This window comes from Calliopsis andreniformis, unplaced genomic scaffold (assembly GCF_051401765.1).
Source record: "Calliopsis andreniformis isolate RMS-2024a unplaced genomic scaffold, iyCalAndr_principal scaffold0004, whole genome shotgun sequence".
NCBI lineage: Eukaryota > Metazoa > Arthropoda > Insecta > Hymenoptera > Andrenidae > Calliopsis > Calliopsis andreniformis.
The window spans coordinates 2,660,805-2,668,608 of record NW_027480424.1 but is presented as its reverse complement, the minus strand read 5'-3'; positions in this window follow the sequence as shown (position 1 = coordinate 2,668,608).

Sequence of the window (7,804 nt, the reverse complement as noted above, 5' to 3'; positions counted from 1 at the left end):
TATGGTCATTTCTACGTTCCGGGCAACCTAGGCTTCACCGTAGGGCGTTGCACCAACAGATTGAATAGTTAGGGCCATAGAAGTCAATGCCCGAAGCATAAAATGCAATAAAAATACAACAGTTTTTCCATCGTATAAAACGAATAATTGCAAACAGTGTGAAAGTAATGGTCATTTCTACGTTCCGGGCAACCTAGGCTTCACTCTACGGTGTTGTTCCGCCAAATCGAATAGTTAGGGCCTAAGAAGTGAACGCCAGAAGCATAAAATACACTATAAATATAACAGTCTTTCCATCGTATAAAACGAATAATAGCAACCAGTGTGAAAGTTATGGTCATTTCTACGTACCGGGCAACCTAGGCTTCACTCTACGGTGTTGTTCCACAAGATCGAATAGTTAGGGCCTAAGAAGTCAACGCCAGAAGCATAAAATACAATAAAGATGCAACATTTTTCCCACCGTAAAACAGGAATAATTGCAACCAGTGTGAAGGTAATGGTCTTTTCTACGTTCCGGGCAACCTAGGCGACACTCTAGGGCGTTGCTCCACCACATCTAATAGCTACGGCCTTAGAAGTCAACCCCAGATGAATAAAATACAATAAAGATGCCACAGCTTTTCCATCGTATAAAACGAATAATTGCAACCAGTATGAAAGTTAAAGTCATTTCTACTTTCCGGGCAACCTAGGCTTCAACCTAGGGCGTTGTTCCACCAGATCGAACAGTTAGGGCCTAAGATGTCAACGCCAGAAGCATAAAATACAATCTAAATATAACTGTTTTTCCATCGTATAAAACGAATGATAGCAGCCAGTGTGAAAGTTATGGTCATTTCTACGTTCCGGGCAACCTAGGCTTCACTCTAGGGCGTTGCGCCACCAGATCGAATAGTTAGGGCCTTAGAAGTCAACGCACGAAGCATAAAATACAAAATAACTAAAACAGTTTTTCCATCGTATAAAACGAATAATTGCAACCAGTATGAAAGTTAACGTCATTTCTACTTTCCGGGCAACATAGGCTTCACCATTGGGCGTCGCACCAACAGATTGAATAGTTAGGGCCTTAGAAGTCAACGCCCGAAGCATAAAATACAAAATAAATAGAACAGTTTTTCCATCGTTTAAAACGAATAATTGCTACCAGTGTGAAAGTTATGGTCATTTCTCCGTTCCGGGCAACCTAGGCTTCACACTAGGGCGTTGTTCCACCAGGTCGAATAGTTAGGGCCTTTGAAGTGAACGCCAGAAGCATAAAATACAAAATAAATAAAACAGTTCTTCCATCATATAACAGGAATAATTGCAAGCAGTTTGAAAGTGATGGTCATTTCTACGAACCGGGCAACCTAGGCTTCACTCTAGGGCGTTTCTCCACCAGATCGAATAGTTAGGGCCTTAGAAATCAACGCCCCAAGCATAAAATACAAAATAAATAGAACAGTTTCTCCATCGTATAAAACGAATAATTGCTACCAGTGTGAAAGTTATGTTCATTTCTACTTTCCGGGCAACCTAGGATTCACCCTAGGGCGTTGCTCCAACAGATTGAATAGGTAGGGCCTTAGAAGTCAATGCCCGAAGCATAAAATGCAATAAAAATACAACAGTTTTTCCATCGTATAAAACGAATAATTGCAAACAGTGTGAAAGTAATGGTCATTTCTACGTACCGTGCAACCTAGGTTCCACTCTAGGGCCTTGCTCCACCAAATCCAATAGCTAGGGCATAAGGAGTCAACGCCAAAAGCATAAAATGCAATAAAGATGCAAAAGTTTTTCCATCGTATAACAGGAATAACTGCAAACAGTGTGAAAGTACTGGTCATTTCTACGTTCCGGGTAACATAGGTTTCACTCCAGGGCGTTGCTCCACCAGATGGAATAGCTAGGGTCTTAGAATTCAACGCCATAAGAATAAAATACAATATAAGTACAGCAGTTATTCCATCGTATAAAATGAATAATTGCAACCAGTGTGAAAGTTATGGTCATTTCTACATTCCGAGCAACCTAGGCTTCACTCTAGGGCGATGCTCCACCTGATCGAATAGTTAGGGCCTTAGAAGTCAACGCCGGAAGCATAAAATACAATAAAGATGCAACAGTTTTTCCATTGTATAAAACGAATAATTGCAAACAGTGTGAGAGTAATGGTCATTTCTACGTTCCAGGCAACCTAGGCTTCACTCTAGGGCGTTGTTCCACCAGATCGAATAGTTAGGGCCTAAGAAGTGAACGCCAGAAGCATAAAATACACTATAAATATAACAGTTTTTCCATCGTATAAAACGAATAATAGCAACCAGTGTGAAAGTTATGGTCATTTCTACGTTCCGGGCAACCTAGGCTTCACTCTACGGTGTTGTTCCACCAGATCGAATAGTTAGGGCCTAAGAAGTCAACGCCAGAAGCATAAAATACAATAAAGATGCAACATTTTTCCCATCGTAAAACAGGAATAATTGCAACCAGTGTGAAGGTAATGGTCTTTTCTACGTTCCGGGCAACCTAGGCGACACTCTAGGGCGTTGGTCCACCACATCTAATAGCTACGGCCTTAGAAGTCAACCCCAGATGAATAAAATACAATAAAGATGCCACAGCTTTTCATCGTATAAAACGAATAATTGCAACCAGTATGAAAGTTAAAGTCATTTCTACTTTCCGGGCAACCTAGGCCTCACCCTAGGGCGTTGTTCCACCAGATCGAACAGTTAGGGCCTAAGATGTCAACGCCAGAAGCATAAAATACAATCTAAATATAACAGTTTTTCCATCGTATAAAACGAATGATAGCAACCAGTGTGAAAGTTATGGTCATTTCTACGTTCCGGGCAACCTAGGCTTCACTCTAGGGCGTTGCGCCACCAGATCGAATACTTAGGGCCTTAGAAGTCAACGCCCGAAGCATAAAATACAAAATAAATAAAACAGATCTTCCATCATATAACAGGAATAATTGCAAGCAGTTTGAAAGTGATGGTCATTTCTACGAACCGGGCAACCTAGGCTTCACTCTAGGGCGTTGCTCCACCAGATCGAATAGTTAGGGCCTTAGAAATCAACGCCCCAAGCATAAAATACAAAATAAATAGAACAGTTTTTCCATCGCATAAAACGAATAATTGCTACCAGTGTGAAAGTTATGTTCATTTCTACTTTCCGGGCAACCTAGGCTTCACCCTAGGGCGTTGCTCCAACAGATTGAATAGGTAGGGCCTTAGAAGTCAATGCCCGAAGCATAAAATACAATATAAATGTAACAGAATTTCCATCGTATAAAACGAATAATAGCAACCAGTGTGAAAGTTATGGTCATTTCTACGTTCCGGGCAACCTAGGCTTCACTCTAGGTCGTTGCTCCACCAGATCAAACAGTTAGGGCCTTAGAAGTCAACGCCCGAAGCATAAAATACAAAATAAGTAGAACAGATTTTCCATTGTATAAAACGAATAATTGCTACCAGTGTAAAAGTTATGGTCATTTCTACGTTCCGGGCAACCTAGGCTTCACTCTACGGTGTTGTTCCGCCAAATCGAATAGTTAGGGCCTAAGAAGTGAACGCCAGAAGCATAAAATACACTATAAATATAACAGTCTTTCCATCGTATAAAACGAATAATAGCAACCAGTGTGAAAGTTATGGTCATTTCTACGTTCCGGGCAACCTAGGCTTCACTCTAGGGCGTTGCTCCACCAGATCAAACAGTTGGGGCCTTAGAAGTCAACGCCCGAAGCATAAAATACAAAATAAATAGAACAGATTTTCCATTGTATAAAACGTATAATTGCTACCAGTGTAAAAGTTATAGCCATTTCTACGTTCCGGGCAACCTAGGCGACACTCTAGGGCGTTGCTCCACCACATCTAATAGCTACGGCCTTAGAAGTCAACCCCAGATGAATAAAATACAATAAAGATGCCACAGCTTTTCCATCGTATAAAACGAATAATTGCAACCAGTATGAAAGTTAAAGTCATTTCTACTTTCCGGGCAACCTAGGCTTCAACCTAGGGCGTTGTTCCACCAGATCGAACAGTTAGGGCCTAAGATGTCATCGCCAGAAGCATAAAATACAATCTAAATATAACAGTTTTTCCATCGTATAAAACGAATGATAGCAGCCAGTGTGAAAGTTATGGTCATTTCTACGTTCCGGGCAACCTAGGCTTCACTCTAGGGCGTTGCGCCACCAGATCGAATAGTTAGGGCCTTAGAAGTCAACGCCCGAAGCATAAAATACAAAATAACTAAAACAGTTTTTCCAGCGTATAAAACGAATAATTGCAACCAGTATGAAAGTTAACGTCATTTCTACTTTCCGGGCAACATAGGCTTCACCATTGGGCGTCGCACCAACAGATTGAATAGTTAGGGCCTTAGAAGTCAACGCCCGAAGCATAAAATACAAAATAAATAGAACAGTTTTTCCATCGTATAAAACGAATAATTGCTACCAGTGTGAAAGTTATGGTCATTTCTCCGTTCCGGGCAACCTAGGCTTCACACTAGGGCGTTGTTCCACCAGGTCGAATAGTTAGGGCCTTTGAAGTCAACGCCAGAAGCATAAAATACAAAATAAATAAAACAGTTCTTCCATCATATAACAGGAATAATTGCAAGCAGATTGAAAGTGATGGTCATTTCTACGAACCGGGCAACCTAGGCTTCACTCTAGGGCGTTGCTCCACCAGATCGAATAGTTAGGGCCTTAGAAATCAACGCCCCAAGCATAAAATACAAAATAAATAGAACAGTTTCTCCATCGTATAAAACGAATAATTGCTACCAGTGTGAAAGTTATGTTCATTTCTACTTTCCGGGCAACCTAGGCTTCACCCTAGGGCGTTGCTCCAACAGATTGAATAGGTAGGGCCTTCGAAGTCAATGCCCGAAGCATAAAATGCAATAAAGATACAACAGTTTTTCCATCGTATAAAACGAATAATTGCAAACAGTGTGAAAGTAATGGTCATTTCTACGTACCGTGCAACCTAGGCTCCACTCTAGGGCCTTGCTCCACCAAATCCAATAGCTAGGGCATAAGGAGTCAACGCCAAAAGCATAAAATGCAATAAAGATGCAAAAGTTTTTCCATCGTATAACAGGAATAACTGCAAACAGTGTGAAAGTACTGGTCATTTCTACGTTCCGGGTAACATAGGTTTCACTCCAGGGCGTTGCTCCACCAGATGGAATAGCTAGGGTCTTAGAATTCAACGCCATAAGAATAAAATACAATATAAGTACAGCAGTTTTTCCATCGTATAAAATGAATAATTGCAACCAGTGTGAATGTTATGGTCATTTCTACATTCCGAGCAACCTAGGCTTCACTCTAGGTCGATGCTCCACCTGATCGAATAGTTAGGGCCTTAGAAGTCAACGCCAGAAGCATAAAATACAATAAAGATGCAACATTTTTCCCATCGTAAAACAGGAATAATTGCAACCAGTGTGAAGGTAATGGTCTTTTCTACGTCCCGGGCAACCTAGGCGACACTCTAGGGCGTTGGTCCACCACATCTAATAGCTACGGCCTTAGAAGTCAACCCCAGATGAATAAAATACAATAAAGATGCCACAGCTTTTCCATCGTATAAAACGAATAATTGCAACCAGTATGAAAGTTAAAGTCATTTCTACTTTCCGGGCAACCTAGGCCTCACCCTAGGGCGTTGTTCCACCAGATCGAACAGTTAGGGCCTAAGATGTCAACGCCAGAAGCATAAAATACAATCTAAATATAACAGTTTTTCCACCGTATAAAACGAATGATAGCAACCAGTGTGAAAGTTATGGTCATTTCTACGTTCCGGGCAACCTAGGCATCACTCTAGGGCGTTGCTCCACCAGATCGAATAGTTAGGGCCTTAAAAGTCAACGCCCGAACCATAAAATGCAAAAAAAATTCAACAGTGTTTCCATCATATAACAGGGATAATTGCAACCAGTTTGAAAGTGATGGCCAATTCTACGTTCCGGGCAGCCTAGGCTTCACTCTACGGTGTTGTTCCGCCAAATCGAACAGTTAGGGCCTGAGAAGTGAACGCCAGAAGCATAAAATACACTATAAATAGAACAGATTTTCCATTGTATAAAACGTATAATTGCTACCAGTGTAAAAGTTATAGTCATTTCTACGTTCCGGGCAACCTAGGCTTCACTCTAGGGCGTTGCTCCAGCAGATCAAACAGTTAGGGCTTCAGAAGTCAACGCCCGAACCATAAAATACAAAATAAATAGAAAAGTTTTTCCATTGTATAAAACGAATAATTGGTACCAGTGTAAAAGTTATGGTCATTTCTACGTTCCAAGCAACCTAGGCTTCACCCTAGGGCATTGCTCCAACAGATTGAGTAGTTAGGGACTTAGAAGTCAACGCCCCAACCATAAAATGTAAAAAAAATACGACAGTGTTTCCATCATATAACAGGGATAATAGCAACCAGTGTGAAAGTTATGGTCATTTCTACGTTCCGGGCAACCTAGGCTTCACTCTAGGGCGTTGCTCCACCAGATCAAACAGTTAGGGCTTTAGAAGTCAACGCGCGAAGCATAAAAAACAAAATAAATAGAACAGTTTTTCCATTGTATAAAACGAATAATTGGTACCAGTGTGAAAGTAATGGTCGTTTCTACGTTCCGAGCACCCTAGGCGTCACTCTAGGGCGTTGCTCCACCACATCTAATAGCTACGGCCGTAGAAGTCAACGCCAGAGGCATAAAATACAATATAAATATAACAGTTTTTCCATCGTATAAAACGAATAATAGCAACCAGTGTGAAAGTTATGGTCACTTCTACGTTCCGGGCAACCTAGGCTTCACTCTAGGGCGTTGCTCCACCAGATCAAACAGTTAGGGCTTTAGAAGTCAACGCCCGAAGCATAAAATACAAAATAAATAGAACAGTTTTTCCATTGTATAAAACGAATAATTGGTACCTTTGTAAAATTTATGGTCATTTCTACGTTCCAAGCAACCTAGGCTTCACCCTAGGGCGTTGCTCCAACAGATTGAATAGTTAGGGCCTTAAAAGTCAACGCCCGAACCATAAAATGCAAAAAAAATTCAACAGTGTTTCCATCATATAACAGGAATAATTTCAACCAGTTTGAAAGTGATGGCCAATTCTACGTTCCGGGCAGCCTAGGCTTCACTCTACTGCGTTGCTCCACCAGATCGAATAGTTAGGTCCTTAGAAGTAAACGCCAGAAGCATAAAATACGATATAAATACAACAGCTTTTCCATCGTATAGAAGGAATAATTGCAAACAGTGTGAAAGTAATGGTCATTTCTACGTTCCGGGCAACCTAGGCTTCACTCTAGGCCGTTGCTCCACCAGATCAGACAGTTAGGGCCTAAGAAGTGAACGCCAGAAGCATAAAATACAAAATAAATAGAACAGTTTTTCCATTGTATAAAACGAATAATTGCTACCAGTGTAAAAGTTATGGTCATTTCTACGTTCCGGGCAACCTGGGCTTCACCCTAGGCCGTTGTTCCACCAGATCGAACAGTTAGGGCCTAAGAAGTGAACACCAGAATCATAAAATACAATATAAATATAACAGTTTTTCCATCGTATAAAACGAATAATAGCAACCAGTATGAAACTTATGGTCATTTCTACGTTCCGGGCAACCTAGGCTTCACCCTAGGCCATTGTTCCACCAGATCAAACAGTTAGGGCTTTAGAAGTCAACGCCGGAAGCATAAAATACAAAATAAATAGAACAGTTTTTCCATTTTATATAACGAATAATTGGTACCAGTGTAAAAGTTAT